General features: G+C 39.5%; 1 protein-coding gene across 8 annotated transcripts in view; it reads left to right on the top strand.

Annotated features, from left to right (window-relative positions):
• st3gal3b (ST3 beta-galactoside alpha-2,3-sialyltransferase 3b) overlaps positions 1-20571 on the top strand; it is a 131545-nt gene that overhangs the window by 23440 nt on the left and 87534 nt on the right. The window contains exon 1 of one of the 8 annotated variants that reach the window (XM_060906524.1): positions 6730-7086. The exons of 5 other annotated variants lie outside the window; for them this stretch is intronic. The gene's annotated coding sequence lies outside the window, so the exon portion shown is untranslated. Of the gene's footprint in view, positions 1-6729; positions 7136-17425; positions 17856-20571 lie in introns of those variants that run through there. 2 more of the 8 variants (XM_060906525.1, XM_060906526.1) reach the window with 2 other exon arrangements.

Raw genomic sequence — 20571 nt, 5'->3', positions numbered from 1 at the left:
CACTCTGGAAACTAGGGCTGTAACGATACACCCAACTCACGATTCGATTCGTATCGCGATTTTTGACCCACGATTCGATACGCCCACGAATTTTTTTTAAATGTTTTTTTTAAAGTAGTAAATTTGACTTATTAACATTTACTTACTTACATTAACTATTTAATAACAAATAATTCAGACCACTGCAGAGAATGAGTAATATGTATGCAAAAATGAACAAATGTATATCCAAAGACTGTTTTATTTCTCAAAATAATACTGTTGAGCCGGAAGCTCTGTTTTTTTCGGTTCTGAAAAAGTCATTTTTCCAAATCGTGTAAATCCGTTAAGATTTTTTTTTTGGGGGGGGTGGCTCTCTCACTGTCTCACTCTCATAGGGCCAATGATTTTCTGTGATCGCGGAAAACAGATGGAAATTACGGAATTTTTATGGTGAAACATTGCTCGCGTGTCAAAATGTAACTGCCGCAGAAGGCTTCCGCCCAAGCAGACATGCCTTCAGTGTTGCCAGATATTGCTAACGTTTTCCACCCCAAAATATGTTCAAAACCAGCCAAAAAGCACCTAAACCTGCCCAATCTGGCAACACTGCGTGCCTTTCCGGTCAAGTGACTGTGATTGGCTTGTGGCACACCTAGCCAGCCAATGAGCTGCTTGTTTACAGATTCGCTCCCCGCGTCGCAACCAGAATGGCGACCGCTTAAAAGAAATGAATGCTCTGCCAGTGGCGAGTGTGGACGTTGCGTGACTCGCAGAAGATTGTCGCAGGTCAGCGAAAAAACGACTTACTAATAGATATAAAAAAATAAAAGTAATTTAAATAAAAAGTAAAGTATTCATAAATTGAAGTTTGGAAGCGCCTCTGTTTTTGGGCTGAGGAGAAGTTTGAAAGGGTGTACCGCGATTCTGCCTTCTTGTATCGCGATACGGATCGTGGCTCTGCGTATCGTGATTTCGATTTCGATACGCATATCGTTACAGCCCTACTGGAAACCGTTCTCAAAAATGCCGGTGCCGTGTGGACGCCAGGCCGAATCGATAAAAAATTTTATCGGATTCATCTGAATCCGTTGCCGTGTGGACAGGGCCTCAGAGCTGCTGTTATTGAAAACTAATCACCAGCTGCTGACCAATCAGAAGTTAAGGAGGGGATAAATGGACCTGGAGGTTGCATGACGAAGTGCTGGAGAAGGTTTCTGCTGGTGAGATTTGTGTGATTGGGTTAATCCGTGTGTGTGTGTGTGTGTGTGTGTGTGTTTGAGGTAATGGTTTCGGTCCATGTGTCCTAAATGCCGTTAATCATTAGCACAACAACCTGGTGAACATTTAGCCCTGAGAGAATGAAAAGCCAGATTTTGGTGCGTTAGTTTGGCTGAGAGACTGAACACTGTGGGGGGAAGAGAGAGAGAGAGAGAGAGAGAGAGACAGGAAAAGTGGTTTGTAGAGTGAGTGAAATTGTGCATGAGTCAGCAAAGACGTAGAATCATAAAGAGCTCAAGGCTGGTGCTTGTGCATCTGATGGAAAACGGAAAGGGTCAGAAAGCTGTCAAAAGGTAATTCATGGATGCATTTCTTGCCTTCTTAATCCATTTGATCTCTTTTTTTTCTTTATTTCGCACAAAATAAAAACAATGCTTAGACATCTAAACAAAATACATTTGGATTGTGTTGGGGAAGGTGGAGACCAATAAGGTCTATAAAAGTCCTTCCCCAAGTTTCTTAGTATTACAACGGTTTAATTATAATAACTAAAGGTGATGAAACACGAGTAAAACAACAATGAATAACCATAACTAAATGATGACAAATAAATAGATAACTAATATTAAGTAAATTAACAAAAGTAATAGATAAAGAAATAACAAAAAATGACTAATTAGTGAAAATTTTGCAACAAAGTTAACAAGCAATTCGATAAATAATAACTAAGCAAATAATAACAAAAATACAACAACTTAAGAAATGCAACCAAGATATAAGAAGGAAATAAAAAAAAACAATGAATAGGAAATTAGGTAAATGACTGGTTGTGTAGAGAATTTTTTAGCATGTTCTTAAAGATGGATAATGATTTGCAGAGCTGTAAGTTCCGATTTAAACTATTCCAAATTTGTGGGCACCTGAACATCATGGAGAACATTCGTTGCTGGGTTTTTACTTGGATCTGTTTCAAGTTTTTCCGCTGCCTTGTACTGTATTGATGAAAATCCGAGTTGTAGTTAAAAAGACCCTTAAATTGATTTGGTATAAAAGAACTATAGTTAATTATTTTATGGACAAAAAGACAAATTTGTAGCTTGTTTATATCGTATACAGTTATTACTTTTAGATTACTAAACAGCAATGCGGAGGGGAATGTGTACGAGACATTTGAAACGATCCGGACGAAGCGTTTTTGAAGAAGGAGTAGTGGCTTTAGTGAAGTAGAGTATGTACCAGCCCATACTATGTTACAATATGCTAGATAGGGATACGGTATATCAAACTATAGTATAGTATGATGAATGTTTTCGAAAATAGTAGATTTGCAATTTTTCTGATGATACCTATGAATTTTTTGGCAAATAAGGTCGATATGTTTTTTCCAAGTAAGTTTTTCATCAATGATGACACCTAAAAAACGTGTGTGTGTTACTTGATCAATGGGTATGTTGTTAATAGCTGTTTTTACATTTTCTTTATTGTATTTTTTTTTTTTTAATTCTTCCCCGTAAAAATAATAAAATTTGTTTTCTTAACATTTAAGGACAATTTATTTGCTTGGAACCATTTGTTTATTTTATCTAATTTGCAATTCATTCTACTTACTAATATATCAAGATTTGAGTGTGATGTAAATAAGTTAGTGTCATCTGCAAATAATACTGCACATGTTTTATCAGATACAGAAGCTAAATCGTTGATATAGATGAGAAATAACAGGGGACCCAGAATAGAACCTTGCGGAACGCCACAGGAGATTAGTTTTGTATTTGAAGAATGGATATTATTGGAAACGTACTGTTTTCTATTTGATAAGTAGTCTTTTAACCAGGTGAAAACATAGCCGTGAAAACCATAACAGTTAAGTTTCTCCATCAGTATTTCGTGGTCCACCGTATCGAAGGCCTTCGATAGATCCAAAAAAAAAACTCCAATGGTGAATTCATTCTTTTCTATAGCCGAGGTAATTTTATCTCCTAAATTCAAGAGGGTCACGTACGTTGAGTGATGTTTTCGGAATCCATATTACTGTTCGTGAAGTATGCTATTCTCTTCCAGGTGTTGCAAAATTCTTTTGCATACTAATTTCTCAAGAACCTTTGAAAAAAACGACAAAATAGATATTGGCCAGTAATTTGACAATAAACGGGTCTCCGGATTTAAAAAGAGGTCTGACTTTTGCTATCTTTAAATCATTTGGGACTATACCAGTCTCCAAAGACATTTTAAGAATATGCGTGAGGGGCTCTAATATTGTGATGCTGACTTGCTTTATTAAAGAGGTGCTTAATTCGTCATTACCTGGAGCTGAATTCTTAAGATTACAAATAATGTTTTGAATTTCGGCTACAGTAGGTATTTCAAAGGAGCTAAAAGATGGGTAGACGTCACTAATGAAAGATAAAGGAGAACAATCACTCGTCAATTTTTTTTTGCTAGGGAAGGTCCAATATTAACAAAAAAGTTGTTGAAACTATCGACTGTCTCTTGCGGGTTGGATATTTCAGATGTACCTTCATAAAGTTTGCTGGGAAGAACATTCGACTTTTTTTTTTTTTTTTTATTAAGAAGCTCGTTTATCAATTTCCATGTGTTGCTTGTTATTTGTTGTATCTTTAAATTTTTTATTATGATTTCTTTTGGATATCCGAATTAATATGTTGAATTTGTTTCTGTACGTTTTATAAATCTGAAAAGACGTTGAATTGGTATTTTTTATACAGTTTTTCTTGATGGATGATTTGTGTAGAGCAGGAGTGAACCAAGGTTTGTTTCTGTCTACATTACATCTGGAATGAGTAACGATAGGGAAACATCTTTCAAAAAGAGAAGTGAAGACATAAATAAAATGATTGTAGGCATCATTTGCATTTGTGTGATTGTACAAGTTGTCCCATGTTTCTGCCACTAATAGATTTTTGGATTTAGTAATATTAGAACTAGTAAATTTGCGTGAACGACTTTTATGACTTTTAGTTTTATTCACTCTACTTTTACACTTCATTATGTAAAATATAGGAAAATGGTCAGAAATATCTGTTACAAGCACGCCTGATGCGTACGATTTGGTCAGCGAGTTTATGATATTGTCTGTTAAGTAGGGCTGTAACGATATGCGTATCGAAATCGCGATACGCAGAGCCACGATCCGTATCGCGATACAAGAAGGCAGAATCGCGGTACACCCTTTCAAACTTCTCCTCAGCCCAAAAACAGAGGCGCTTCCAAACTTCAATTTATGAATACTTTACTTTTTATTTAAATTACTTTTATTTTTTTATATCTATTAGTAAGTCGTTTTTTTGCTGACCTGCGACAATCTTCTGCGAGTCACGCAACGTCCACACTCACCACTGGCAGAGCATTCATTTCTTTTAAGCGGTCGCCATTCTGGTTGCGACGTGGGGAGCGAATCTGTAAACAAGCAGCTCATTGGCTGGCTAGGTGTGCCACAAGCCAATCACAGTCACTTGACTGGAAAGGCATGCAGTGTTGCCAGATTGGGCAGGTTTAGGTGCTTTTTGGCTGGTTTTGAACATATTTTGGGGTGGAAAACGTTAGCAATATCTGGCAACACTGAAGGCATGTCTGCTTGGGCGGAAGCCTTCTGCGGCAGTTACATTTTGACACGCGAGCAATGTTTCACTATAAAAATTCCTTAATTTCCATCTGTTTTCCGCGATCACAGAAAATCATTGGCCCTATGAGAGTGAGACAGTGAGAGAGCCACCCCCCCCCCCCCCCCCCCACCCAAAAAAAATCTTAACGGATTTACACGATTTGGAAAAATGACTTTTTCAGAACCGAAAAACCAGAGCTTCCGGCTCAACAGTATTATTTTGAGAAATAAAACAGTCTTTGGATATACATTTGTTCATTTTTGCATACATATTACTCATTCTCTGCAGTGGTCTGAATGATCTGTTATTAAATAGTTAATGTAAGTAAGTAAATGTTAATAAGTCAAATTTACTACTTTAAAAAAAACATTTAAAAAAAAATCGTGGGCGTATCGAATCGTGGGTCAAAAATTGCGATACGAATTGAATTGTGAGTTAGGTGTATCGTTACAGCCCTACTGTTAAGGTAGCTGATTTATTAGTTATTCTTGTTGGTTTTGAGATGGTGGGATAAATACTGCACGAGAACAACATATTTAGAAAATCAGCAGTTAGTGTATGACTTTTTCATTTTTGAGCAGATCTATATTAAAATCGCCAAGACGTAAACATGTTTTTCCTTCCTTATTTATTGCGTCTAATGTTGTTGCAAGATGACCAGTAAAGTCCTTAATATCAGTGCCAGGCGGTCGATATACACATCCTAATGTCACATTTTTTACAGTGGGAGAGGAGAATGCTGGAAGTTCTATAAAAAGGGATTCTACATTTTCCTCATGTGTATGTATAGTTAGATCGTCCCTTTGTATGAACTCTAGATTTTCTCGTATAAGGAGAGATACTCCCCCACCAACTCTGTTTGATCTAATATATAGATTGAGGCACTGCCTAAAAGCGGAGCTCCCATCTGTTTCTGGGTTGTAGAATTTTCTTATATCACAGCCAGTCTCTTTTGTTTTTTTTTTATTTCTTTACTGGCTAGTACTGGCCACTAGGCAGTGTGTCATCTCATCTCATTATCTGTAGCCGCTTTATCCTGTTCTACAGGGTCGCAGGCGAGCTGGATCCTATCCCAGCTGACTACGGGCGAAAGGCGGGGTTCACCCTGGACAAGTCGCCAGGTCATCACAGGGCTGACACATAGACACAGACAACCATTCACACTCACATTCACACCTACGCTCAATTTAGAGTCACCAGTTAACCTAACCTGCATGTCTTTGGACTGTGGGGGAAACCGGAGCACCCGGAGGAAACCCACGCGGACACGGGGAGAACATGCAAACTCTGCACAGAAAGGCCCTCGCCGGCCACGGGGCTCGAACCCAGAACCTTCTTGCTGTGAGGCGACAGCGCTAACCACTACACCACCGTGCCGCCCTCCATTTGATATCAAATAATTAAAAAAATGAAATAAATAAATAGCCCTATTCAACACCACAGCTGCAGTAATCCATACAGTATAACATCAAGAACCGAACAACTCAGTAAAGAGAGACGACGTCCATCATTACTTTAAGACATGACGTGACTTTTAATTCACAAAAATAAAGAAAAAACGTTGAATTAGAATTGGAAGGTGTGTCCAGACTTTGCACATGTATAAGTCTGCTTGTATAAATTAAAACAATTAATAAGAACTTTTTAAAATAATTTTTGTTAATGTTAAATGATAAAACCCTCTAATTTTCTTTAAAAAATAAAACTAAAATTTTTAAAAATAAAATTAATCATTAAAAGTAAAACTAAAAATCAGTTATTAAAAATAAAAACCATTATTATTAAAAATAAAACTAATCGTTCAGGATTTTCCCCTGCAGTTTGTTCTCAGGCGGGGTACACCCTGATGATCTCCTGTAAAGGGGGAGTGTCTTCAACTGTCAGATGTGATCTATATTTATCGTATCGCACCCGAACCTACACAGGAGCAAATCGCTCGTAGTTAAAGGTTATTGAACCCGTCTGAGTCACTCGTCTTTCTGCACCCACGCCAGATTTTTCAGCGAGGTTCTGGACTGGAGGCGGCGTCCGGGTTCCTGTGACTCGCTTCTGCTGCTGCGTTCAAGGACGCTGAGCTTAACACTGAAGCGTTTGTTGTCTGAGCTGTGGGAAAGGCTGTTTTCACACAGCCCACACCTCATGCGAGGCCTCGTGCTAGCGTGCACACAGCTGTGTGGATGTCGCTGCGTCGCGCTAGTTTCAAGCAGGAAAAAAAAAGATTTTAACCTGTTCTGACCAACTGAAATATTCACAGAAAACAAAGGCAGGCTTTTTTTTCTTCGATGTTCCTTACGGATTAGTTGTACAAACAGGTGTTGTGTTTTGTTTTTCCTTGTCATTTGTGTTTTGTCTTCTTTCTCACCATTTCAGTTCAAGACGTGTTGTTTCTCCACATGGCGCAACATGTTCGTACCGTGTTTGGACCAACTCGCTCCAGGAAGCTGTCAGTTTTATCACCCTAAAAAAAAAAACCCACCAAACCAGTAAAGGTTTTACAGGGTCAAAGCTGAAAATGTGGCAGAAGGAAAAAAAAATGTTTGAGTCGAATATTACTTTCTTATCTTGAAAAAGAAGCAGATCTCGTTTTGGATAGTTTACAAAAAAAAACCCAAAGAGCAGGGCTCGACATTAAGGACTGCCCGATTGTCCGGGGCAAGTGAAACATACATTCAGGCAAGTGTGATATGTTCCCGACATGCCCGACCGGGCAAGTTGGAATGAGCATATATTATGAACTAGCACTGCAAAAATGAGGCTTTTTGATCTTTTATTTCAGTTCCTAAAAGCGTCCCTCACTACACATCCGCCATTATGTCTTGGCTGTTTTTTTAGTCTCGGTTTCATTTACTGCTTTGCAGGTTATTGTATATCCCCCCGCTGGTGTAGTATGGGACGCGGACTGTTTATAAACCCCTTGTGCATGACGTCACGCATCACGTGATTATTACAGCTGGGGTCAGACACACCGTCTTTCATGCAAGCAGCTTAATCCGTCTTCAGTCTGGTGAATTTTTGCGCTGTTTTTGTTTGTTCAAACAGAGAAAGAGAGAGAAGGCATCACCGTCTCCCCGCTATCAAGAAAAATGTTAACAAACAGAAGCAAATGCTTAAAGAACAACGTGGAAATGAGCGGTTAAAGAATACGGAGAGGAGCTCAGCCTGAAAACTCCAGAGAAATTGACGATTGTATTTAAAATGTATTTTACAAAAACAAAGTCGGAAGTGAGGATGGAAGAGTTTGCTTAAGAATCTCGTTTTGTTTTTTTTTCTGCTCGCATTCGAGTTCGCTTCTTCATGAAAGTGTTTGATTTTCTTACAGGTGAAGCCGCTTCCTTCTTCAACACAGAAAACCCAGATTGGGTTCAAACAACTCGGGCATAAAAACCTCAACAAGGAGCGACATGAGCGATAAATCCTGAAAGAGCAGAACAGATTCAGAGCAGAGAGAGCTGCAGCTTTGCTTCTGTTATCAGAGGAACGCAGTCCTGCACAAAATATTCATATATGGTTGTTGTTATTATTATAATTTTTTATATCATCCACCTCTAGATTTTAAAAAATAAAAAAATCCCGTGCTGCGGCTGCACTGATTCAGTTACAGGTTGCCAGGTCTGTATAAAACACACTAAACAGTAATTTTAAACTCAAGCATTATCCTGTCTGTCATGATGCAGCGCAGGTTTTTTTTTTTAAACCTAGAGTTGGATGATATAACAAAAATATAAATATGTATTCTCACACAGTACTGTTCAAAAGTCTTGGCACTCTATTGTTTTCTTTATACAGACTCTTAGATTTCTATTTTATGATTTCTACATTATGGAGTAATGAACCTACAGTCTGAGAGAGTTCTACACAAACACACTGAACTTTACAACAGCTGCACGCATGTGAAATGGAAATACATCGACTCGGGCAGGAAAAACTATTTTGGATAAAATTATTGTCCATTACAAATACAACCCTGATTCCAAAAAAGTTGGGACAAAGTACAAATTGTAAATAAAAACGGAATGCAATGATGTGGAAGTTTCAAAATTCCATATTTTATTCAGAATAGAACATAGATGACATATCAAATGTTTAAACTGAGAAAATGTATCATTTAAAGAGAAAAATTAGGTGATTTTAAATTTCATGACAACAACACATCTCAAAAAAGTTGGGACAAGGCCATGTTTGCCACTGTGAGACATCCCCTTTTCTCTTTACAACAGTCTGTAAACGTCTGGGGACTGAGGAGACAAGTTGCTCAAGTTTAGGGATAGGAATGTTAACCCATTCTTGTCTAATGTAGGATTCTAGTTGCTCAACTGTCTTAGGTCTTTTTTGTCGTATCTTCCGTTTTATGATGCGCCAAATATTTTCTATGGGTGAAAGATCTGGACTGCAGGCTGGCCAGTTCAGTACCCGGACCCTTCTTCTACGCAGCCACGATGCTGTAATTGATGCAGTATGTGGTTTGGCATTGTCATGTTGGAAAATGCAAGGTCTTCCCTGAAAGAGACGTCGTCTGGATGGGAGCATATGTTGCTCTAGAACCTGGATATACCTTTCAGCATTGATGGTGTCTTTCCAGATGTGTAAGCTGCCCATGCCACACGCACTAATGCAACCCCATACCATCAGAGATGCAGGCTTCTGAACTGAGCGCTGATAACAACTCGGGTCGTCCTTCTCCTCTTTAGTCCGAATGACACGGCGTCCCTGATTTCCATAAAGAACTTCAAATTTTGATTCGTCTGACCACAGAACAGTTTTCCACTTTGCCACAGTCCATTTTAAATGAGCCTTGGCCCAGAGAAGACGTCTGCGCTTCTGGATCATGTTTAGATACGGCTTCTTCTTTGAACTATAGAGTTTTAGCTGGCAACGGCGGATGGCACGGTGAATTGTGTTCACAGATAATGTTCTCTGGAAATATTCCTGAGCCCATTTTGTGATTTCCAATACAGAAGCGTGCCTGTATGTGATGCAGTGCCGTCTAAGGGCCCGAAGATCACGGGCACCCGGTATGGTTTTCCGGCCTTGACCCTTACGCACAGAGATTCTTCCAGATTCTCTGAATCTTTTGATGATATTATGCACTGTAGATGATGATATGTTCAAACTCTTTGCAATTTTACACTGTCGAACTCCTTTCTGATATTGCTCCACTATTTGTCGGCGCAGAATTAGGGGGATTGGTGATCCTCTTCCCATCTTTACTTCTGAGAGCCGCTGCCACTCCAAGATGCTCTTTTTATACCCAGTCATGTTAATGACCTATTGCCAATTGACCTAATGAGTTGCAATTTGGTCCTCCAGCTGTTCCTTTTTTGTACCTTTAACTTTTCCAGCCTCTTATTGCCCCTGTCCCAACTTTTTTGAGATGTGTTGCTGTCATGAAATTTCAAATGAGCCAATATTTGGCATGAAATTTCAAAATGTCTCACTTTCGACATTTGATATGTTGTCTATGTTCTATTATGAATGCAATATCAGTTTTTGAGATTTGTAAATTATTGTGTTCCATTTTTATTTACAATTTGTACTTTGTCCCAACTTTTTTTGGAATCAGGGTTGTAAAAAATAACCAAACTTAATCAATAACCAAACTTCAGCTCAATGTGTGATCTTCATTTTATGTTGCAATTCACAGCTATTCTATGTTTTTCCTTAAAAAAAAAGTCTTACTCTCAAAATAGGGGTCAAGTGATAATATTGGGGGGCAAGTGGAAATTAACCCCCACTTTCCCCCCAGGGCAAGGGACTTTAAAAGTTAATGTCGAGCCCTGAAGAGTGAAATTGTATTTGAGTCGATACACGATTGGTGAAATACGACACACAAGTTTTTATTTTATTCCACTTCTCTAAAACACATGAACGCGCACTGCCTGACTCCTGCTGGAGGACTCATGCAGGTAGACGGGGAGGTACACCGTCTGATCAGTGAGTTCGGACTGAATTAAATGATTGGACGGGATTTTTACAGCCCTAATGCGTGTAAAGGTCACAAGTGCTGCTGTGTTTACTGTTCGTTCTGCTAGCGGCCATTTTGGTTTGATGTCACTTGCTGAACTCGCTTAGAAGTGAATTTGAGTTAAAGGTTAAAAACTTTGTGCTAGTTAATGCTACACTTTCTGCTATTTATATAAGAATGATGCGTCTGTCGCGGTGTGGTGCATTATGGGTAATATACACAACCTTTCATCCACAGCACACTAAAAAAAAAAAGTCAGCTATTGACAAGCCTTGCATTCTGATGTTTTTCCATAAGGGGGCGCGTTTCCTCCTGTACCGTTTGAATAAATTTAGCTGTATGAAATTTAAAAATGACAAACTTTGCACCAGATTCTGTCCTCCTTTGAGCTGTGAGCAAAGAAGAAAATGAAAGTAATCAGATTAATGTTCTACTATACCAAATAATCTGATTATTAGCTCAAAGGTCCAGGTGGAGAGCCATCTGTAACAACTTTGTTGAAAATTGATAACGTAAACGTTAAAATATAACGATTTTTGTATTGATATTATTGTGCTGTTTACATCTGACTTAATTAGTGTACATGTAAACAAATCACGGTAAAATATTTGATCAAAGAAGTGAAGTTTATTGTAACATTTTCAGCATAAAAAAAAAAGATTTAAATTTAATAATTTTATTATTCAAGTAATAAAACAGCTAATGTACCATCACCATTTTTATTGGTTTGTGGGAAAATATTGATCACAGTCGTAGATTTTATATAGAATACGTAAAGGACTAATGGCGAGATATTTCGGGCTGAAACAACAATTTATTTAGTCAATTGATCGTTTTTCAGTTTTTTTTTTTTGTTTTTTTTTTACTAATTGTATCTATAATGACACATTTTACTTAAACTGCAGTGATAAAATGATCAAAACTCTACAGAGAAATGTTTTTCGCGGTGTTCATGCTCACGACCAGAAACTTAGCAACTTTTAATAACGTTTTAAGCCCCGCCCACTTTGCACAATCGCGTCAAGTCATATATGTGTGAAAATCGCCGTGTCGTTCTATCATTACACACATCGCTTTCCTTTATAAACCAGATTAACACTGATTACAGTGTGAACACACCTTTTTAGAGAACTAGAGAGAAGTCTGTGGCTGGTTGAAGAGAGCAACTGGACTTGCTTGAAGATTCTTGAAAACGTTTCACCTCTCATCCGAAGGGCTTCTTCAGTTCTGTCTGACTAATAGGGAGCATCAAGCATTTCTCCTCTCGTGTCTCCTAAAATGTCTCTGGAAGTTTAGCCAGAGAGGATCGTTCATTTTTGTCAACGTGGAACGACCATCACTGAACAGAGGTGGGTCTAAGACATCTTTTATCAGCCGCCTACAATGCAGCCATCAGCATTCTGATTCTATGATGATCCACGAGAGGAGAAATGCTTGATGCTCCCTATTAGTCAGACAGAACTGAAGAAGCCCTTCGGATGAGAGGTGAAACGTTTTCAAGAATCTTCAAGCAAGTCCAGTTGCTCTCTTCTACCAGCCACAGATTACTACGTACCTGGATGACTGAGAATCTTCACAGACAACTAGAGAGAAGATTTTGAGGAAAATCCTGGGGTGGTTTTTTTTTGTTTGTTTGTTTGTCTCTGCTCGTAAATATGCTCCGGTCAGGATGTTTTAAACGTTCGTTCTTGTCCCTGATTAGAAAGAGATTACAGAGGAATTTCCTAGAATGCTGATTATTATCAGGTTGATGTGCGAGTTTATACTGAAACATGCTGTAAAATATCCTGTACGAGATCGGTGTATGATTTTTCCAGTGAACTGGCTTGAGAGCATCTTTCACAGTGACCATCCATCCATCCATCCATCCATCCATCCATCCATCCATCCATCCATCCATCCATCCATCCATCCATCCATCCATCCATCCATCCATCCATCCATCCATCCATCCATCCATCCATCCATCCATCCATCCATCCATCCATCCATCCATCCATCCATCCATCCATCCATCCATCCATCCATCCATCCATCCATCCATCCATCCATCCATCCATCCATCCATCCATCCATCCATCCATCCATCCATCCATCCATCCATCCATCCATCCATCCATCCATCCATCCATCCATCCATCCATCCATCCATCCATCCATCCATCCATCCATCCATCCATCCATCCATCCATCCATCCATCCATCCATCCATCCATCCATCCATCCATCCATCCATCCATCCATCCATCCATCCATCCATCCATCCATCCATCCATCCATCCATCCATCCATATAATTACAAATCGCATTACTCCACTGGCCTGCGAATGGTAAAATACTAATCTAGGCAGGCCAGTGATGAGTCTGTCAGTTATCCTCCTTGTCAGTTATGTTCCTTTTTATGCTCTTTAGGAAAGCCGAGTTGGGATAACCGCAATTCTGAAGTGCTTTCTTGATATGATTCTGGGAAAAGAGAAGGAGCAGAATCATATCAAGAAAGCACTTCAGCATTGCGGTTATCCCAACTGGGCTTTCCTAAAGAGCATAAAAAGGAACATAACTGACCAGGAGGATAAAAGGAACAAACGCAAGAACATTGTCATTCCCTACATTTCTGGTCTATCTGAGAAACTCCGGAGGATCTTCTACAAACACAACATTCCGGTACATTTCAGACCCAATAACACCCTGAAGCAGAAACTGGTCCACCCTAAGGACAGAATACCCAGACACAAACAGGACAACGTAGTGTACGCAATTCAGTGCAGTGAGAATTGCACAAATTCGTATGTTGGGGAGACGAAACAACCGCTATACAGGCGCTTGGCCCAACACAGGAGAGCCAGCTCCTCAGGCCAGGACTCGGCTCTCTACATTCATCTTAACAACGAAGGACACTCGTTTCGGGATTGTGACGTACGCATTTTAGCCAGAGAGGATCGTTGGTATGAGCGAGGAGTCAAAGAAGCCATTTTTGTAAACCTGGAACGGCCATCACTGAACAGAGGTGGGGGTCTAACACATCATTTGTCAACCATCTACAAGGTGGTCTTGGACACTCTTCCCAGACGGCTGGGTGTACGCCAGGACCCAGCTGTTTTCGGGGACTCGCAGGAGGACAGAGAGAGTCAGATTGCCATTGATCACCCTAACGGGCAATCCTTTGATCACCTTAATGACTCGCCGTTCACACCCAGCCTCCAGCGACCCACACCAACATGATGCCTCAGGTGTGACACCTTAGGTGAGCTGGTCATCAGAATTCTGATTCTGATTCTGATCCAGGAGAGGATAAATATCTGATACTCCCTATTAGTCAGACAGAACTGAGGAAGCCTTTTGGACGAGAGGTGAAATGTTTTCAAGAATTTTCAAGCAAGTCCAGTTGCCCATTTCTACCACCCACAAGGTAATTGAAGGTTTTTTGAGATGCGGTATTGAGTGAAATAATAATGATATGCAAATTCTATCATAATTTAATAACCTTCCAGAGGTTAGGTAGATTTATGGTTTTATTAAGTTTGCAAAGGTTGATTGTGATATCTATTAAAATAAGGGAGAAAAGCGGCAGTGAGGTGATGTGAGCAAAAAGTCAAAAGCTTCCTGGTTTCTGAATCGTTCCTGTAGTTTTAAATATTTCTACGACTACTAAGTATTGTTTTTATTGGTAAAACGTTTATTAATTGTAAGAATGACCGACTCGGATGAATCGATTCACTCTTCTAACGTAAAGCACTCGATCACAAGCATGTAATTCCACAATGAATCGTTCGGACCGTCCATGTTTACACTTGGACTCGTTCCAAATGGCCCGTATACTCAGTTTTGTTGACGCACCACGCACTTTGCACGGTCAATAATGCTCTCAGCTTTCTCCTCATGATGCTGTTTTCTTTATGATAAGATCCATCGTACACTTATGCTATTTGCTCATCCAAGATGTTCATGTTCTTTACCTTTGGCGTTACCATTAACCAGTTATTCCACTCAGTCTCATCGTACATGGATTATAGCGCTGTCAGCTCATGTAGGACTCGATTTTGTGGAATAACTGTTAATTATAAAGTGAAATAAAGTCTGCGCTGCTCTACTTTATTTTGCCCTCATCCCACACCATACCCGTGACCTTGGACCGACTCCGTAACCCGCGTACAGACATCAGACGGCACGTGCTCTCTACAGTCCTCAACCAGCACCTAACGTCGCCTGCTATTACCGGTAACTCACAGATAATCATTAACTGTCTGAAACCAAAAATAACACGACCTTGATCTGCATGAAGAGTTCAGTAATGTAAAGCAGCACTTTAACACTCTGTGTGCTGCCAGATTTAATGCCAACTGAGCCACAGATTCACTGATCGGTGAGTGAATTTACAGCCTTTTTTTGTTCATCTGTCAATCTTATTATAGTCTAATCCTTATAACTTACTAATAACAAAGTCTTACGCACCATTTTTTTCCCCATGCAATCTGTTATAGATTTCTATTTTATGACTTCTACGTGATCGAGTCACAACATTACAAAAACATTCGAGTCCAAACGTTTGTTTTTTCCAGCACAGAATTAAATATTACAGGAAAAAAAAAAGTTTGTTTGTATCTGAGCAGCGTATTCCATAAGCGAGCACTTTTCAGATGAAAAAAGAAAGCATAATGAAGGCTGCTGGGTTTTGGTGTAAAATGAAGAAGTGAGTGTGACAGTCAAAGAGTCCAGAAGAACTGGGGCTGGTTCTGTAAGATGCTCAGGAAAACCTACAGATCATTTCCGCATAAAACTGCACTCACTGGACCTCAGACGGAGATTTTTTTTTTAAACGCAAACGGTCGTCTCACACCAAATACTGACTTTGTTTCATTTATTATAGAGCTGGGCGATAAATCGATTTTATCGATTAATTCAAATTTACAGCTAAGGACGATGTGTTTTTATGAAAATCGGTTTTCTCTCAGTTTTAACTTCCGCCACTGACGCTCCCCTCTGCGCATGTGCAGAACGGATCGGGCAGCAGGGACGGATCGGGCAGCAGGGACGGATCGGGCGCTGACGCTATCGCCCTCCTCCCGCGCGCTTGCCATAGACACGCACAAACAACATGGCAGCGATTGGGGGGAAAGGAGTAACCTCCTCCGTGATCTGGAATTGGTTCGGTTTTGCAGCGTCGGACGCAGACCAAACAAGTCCTCGTTGTAAGGTGTGTTTGAAAACGGTTGTTTCCAAAGGAAGCAGCATGACGAATTTATTCCAACCCCTTAAACAGAAGCCTGCAGCGGAGCGGGAGAAGTGCTGCTCCCAGCGGAACGAACACAGCCGCAGCACGAGCGCGCCATCCACAGTACAGCAAGCAGCCGCCCCGGACACGTTTCCCGCTGCGCACCTGATGATCAGAACGCGGTGCGGTGGAAGCAATCGCAGATGATATCGCGATGTTTATTGCAAAAGACATGGTGTCCATACATACGGTGGAAAAGTTGGGATTTTTTTTCTTATTTTGTCAGTTTTATCGAAAAGGACACAATTTTATTTATTATTATTTATTTTTATTTTTTTCGCGGTCCAAATCCTGTGCTCTGATTGGCTGGCGAGCAGGTCTGTATCCTACAGTACGGACCCCGGTTACGGACCTCTGGCGACTCGCTCGTTCACAACAACAACAAACATAGTAGAATTTTTTGTCAACATTTATCTTTTTTTTTTATAAGATTTATTTATAAGATTATCAAAAATCTTATAAATGTTTGCCAGCATTTCTCAGGAGAACAGCATTAATTTTACAGCATGGATAGCGATAACGACAGTGTTCACAGCGAAAGCGAGTTTTACTCCCCTGAGGAAGAAGAAATAAAAGAAAACATTTCAGGAGAAAGCTAAAAACCTGTAATTTGCTAATGCCGAGCAAAAACATGGCTGAATCCTGAATGACTCCTATTTGTATAAATAGGGGACTACGTAGGCGGCAAAATGTAGTTTTTTTTCCTGCCATGGAAGTGCACTTGTATACCGAGGAGGAAGCCATTTGCATTACAGCCGTGAATGAGGATTCAAAATGGCGGCTCGGCTCGGTTTTCCCTTTCGGGCGCTCTCGTTTTCTGTTAGAATTTGGTAAAGAAAAAAAAATATATTATTTACCAGCTTAAGGTCGGTCCGTATGGTGAAATACCGTGACCTCGGCCTTGAATACTGACCTCGACCCAGAGGGCCTCACTCAGTACTTTCAAGACCTCGGTCACGGTATTTCACGGTACGGACCTCCCAGCTGGTCAATAACGTGTATTTTTTGAGGGTTTTTATTTATTTAATTAATTAATTATTATTTTTTTTTAAGTTTGAGGGTGCATTGTGTCGGTGCCAGTTTGAAACTAAGCTATGTTGGAGAAAGCTTTCTAAAAGTTACTGCATGTTCTCACTGTTTACAGTGTTATGGTCTGCCATCTCATCTACACACTTGTTTTTTGGCTTCTTTTTGGTTTCTGGTTGCACTTTAACCCCAAAGGAGAAATTTAAATGAAAACAAAATAAAGGTAAAACTTGTTTTGAACCATTTCTTTGTCATCTGTAGTTTGATTTTTAGTAGGGGAAAAAAATCGATTAAAATCGGATTTTTTGTGAAAAAAAATCGAATATATATATATATATATACAACATTGAAACATTTCATTATTTTAAGCCGTTTTTGGTCGACAGCGTTTCTGTCCATGAGCCGAACACTTTTGCACAGGACTGTACATAATGTGCTGCTGATGTGTTATTGTCGTGGTTAACTGTTTTAAAAGTGATAAACTGAAAGGCGTGTGTGTGTGTGTGTGCGTGCGCGTGCCAGGATTCTTATTTTTCCCTGTTGGTGGGTGTGAGTGTTTAACCCTGAATGTTTTGGTCTTTAGTCTAGATTTGAAGCTGCCGACAGCAGGAGCATTTTTAATGTCCTCTGGCAGTTGGTTCCATAGCTGCACTGCATAGTAGCTAAAAGCTGCTTCACCACACTTTGTTTTAACAACAGGTTTTAACAGTAAATTTTTCTGCTGCGATCTGGTAGATCTGATTGGGTTCGGCCGCTGCAACATATCAGAGAGGTAAGTGGCCCCTGGACCATTTAGAGATTTGTACACCAGCAGCAATGCTTTAAAGTCAATTCTGTAGCTTACTGGAAGCCAGTGAAGGGACCTTAGAATTGGAGTAATGTGCTCTGTTCTTTTTGTTCGTGTGAGAACCCTCGCCGCTGCATTTTGAACCAGCTGAAGTCGTTTGATGGTCTTTTTTGGCAGGCCTGTGAAAAGGCCATTGCAGTAATCAACCCTACTAGAGATGAAGGCATGTATTAGTTTTTCCAGATCATTTTTTGACATAAGTCCTCTTAGTTTGTAAATGTTTTTTAGGTGATAAAATGCCGTTTTAGCGATTGCTTTCATGTGACTGTCAAAATTTAGCTTGCTATCAATGAAAACACCAAGATTTTTAACCATTTCTTTTGTTTTAATCCCCTTTGTGTCAAGAATAGTGGTAATCCTGAGTCTTTCATCTTTTTTTCCAAAAAAAATTACTTCTGTTTTATCTGAGTTCAGCTGAAGAAAATTTTGTGGCATCCAGTTGTTGATTTGATCGATACACTGGTAGAGACATTCAAGGGGGGCATAATCATTAGGTGATAGAGCAAAATAAATTTGGGTGTCATCTGCATAGCAGTGATACAAAATTGAGTTGTTCTTGATAATTTGCCCAAGTGGGAGCATATAAAGGTTGAATAGTAATGGTCCAAGGATCGACCCCTGGGGGACACCACAGGTCAAGGACATTGATGTTGAGGTACAATTTCCCAGGGTAACAAAGAAGCTTCTATCTTTTAAGTATGATTTTAACCAATTGATAACTTTACCAGTCAATCCAACCCAGTGTTCAAGTCGATATAGCAGTATGTTGTGATCAACAGTATCAAAAGCTTCACTGAGGTCCAGTAACACCAGGACCGATGTTTTGCCTGCATCAGTATTAAGACGTATGCCATTTATAACTTTAATCAGCGCTGTTTCAGTGCTATGATTGGCACGAAAACCTGACTGAAAATGAACAAAACGGCTGTTTGACATCAAGAAGGCAGTTAATTGATTGAAGACAATTTTTTCAAGGATTTTCCCGATGAATGGTAGATTTGATATTGGCCTGTAGTTATTTAATACTGAAGCATCCAGATTATTCTTTTTAAGTAGGGGCTTTACAATGGCTTTTTTCAGGGACACAGGAACAATGCCAGTCTCGAGGGATGTATTTATGATTTGAAGCACATCTGTAATTATAAGATGAAGAACAGACTTAAAAAAGTTGGTGGGCAGAATGTCCAGTTCAGATGCTGAGGAACTGAGATTTTGTACAGTTTTTTTCAAGAGTCTCATAATCAATTAAACAAAATTCTGACATTGTGTTGAAGTTATCTATCTGTGTCACTGGTGATTGCAGTTTTTCAATTATTTGCAACTGAGATATATTATGAGCAATATTCTGCCGTATTTTATCAATTTTACCTTTGAAGAAGGATGCAAACTCATTGCATTTGTTAACTGAGGGAAGTTCAGGTGCTAATTGTGGTGGGGGATTAGTTAGCTTCTCTACTGTTGAAAATAGCACACGGGCATTGTTCATATTCCTGCTGATGATGTTGGAGAAGAAAGACTGTCTTGCTTTATGAATTTCATAATTATATTTACAAAGCATCTCTTTATGGATTTGATAATGGATGTGAAGTTTAGATTTGCGCCATTTTCTTTCAGTCTTTCTACATTCTCTCTTTAGCAGTTTAACAGCCGGGTATTGCTTCCATGGTGCTTTCTGCTTATCATTGACTCTTTTGATTTTGAATGGAGCAATATCATCCATAATTTGGGTCATATTTAAATTAAAAAAATCCAGTAAATCATCTACAGAGTCTGACATTTTGGTTGAGATCCGAGAGAGAGAGAGCTTGCTCAAAGGGAGAACGCATGTTGTCGTTTATGACTCTCCTACCTATAGTCGTTGAGCTGTTCTGAATGTGAGGAGACATAGAATCATCAGAGAAACCACAGAAATGATCAGATAAGGCCAGGTCAACAACAGTAGTAGAAACAGTAAGACCCTTTGTGATGACGAGGTCAAGGGTATGACCACGAGAGTGGGTCGCCCCTGTACATGTTGTACTAGGTTGAAGTTGTCAATAAGTGCAACTAAGCTATGTTGGAGAAAGCTTTCTAAAAGGTACTGCATGTTCTCACTGTTTACAGTGTTATGGTCTGCCATCTCATCTACACGCTTGTTTTTTGGTTTCTGGTTGCGCTTTAACCCCAAAGGGGAAATTTAAGTGAAAACAAAATAAAGGTAAAACTTGTTTTGAACCATTTCTTTGTCATCTGTAGTTTGATTTTTAGTACGGGGGAAAAAATCGATTAAAATCGGATTTTTTGTGAAAAAAAATCGAAGATTTTTTTTAGGCCATATCGCCCAGCTCTAATTTATTATGTCTCACTGATCACTGTTTATAGTGTGTGTGTGTGTGTGTGTGTGTGTGTGTGTGTATATATATATATTTTTTTTAACATTGAAACATTTCATTATTTTAAGCCGTTTTTGGTCGACAGCGTTTCTGTCCATGAGCCGAACACTTTTGCACAGGACTGTACATAATGTGCTGCTGATGTGTTATTGTGGTGGTTAACTGTTTTAAAAGTGATAAACTGAAAGGCGTGAGTGTTTAACCCTGAATGTTTTGGTCCTTGGCTTGGTGTCCTTGACCTAATTTGTCCTGTGGGGAACCTAATCGGA

This window comes from Neoarius graeffei, chromosome 23, assembly GCF_027579695.1.
Source record: "Neoarius graeffei isolate fNeoGra1 chromosome 23, fNeoGra1.pri, whole genome shotgun sequence".
In the NCBI taxonomy this organism is placed as follows: Eukaryota; Metazoa; Chordata; class Actinopteri; order Siluriformes; family Ariidae; genus Neoarius; species Neoarius graeffei.
The sequence above is the reverse complement of the archived record's forward strand: the minus strand, read 5'-3'. Positions and strand labels throughout refer to the sequence as shown.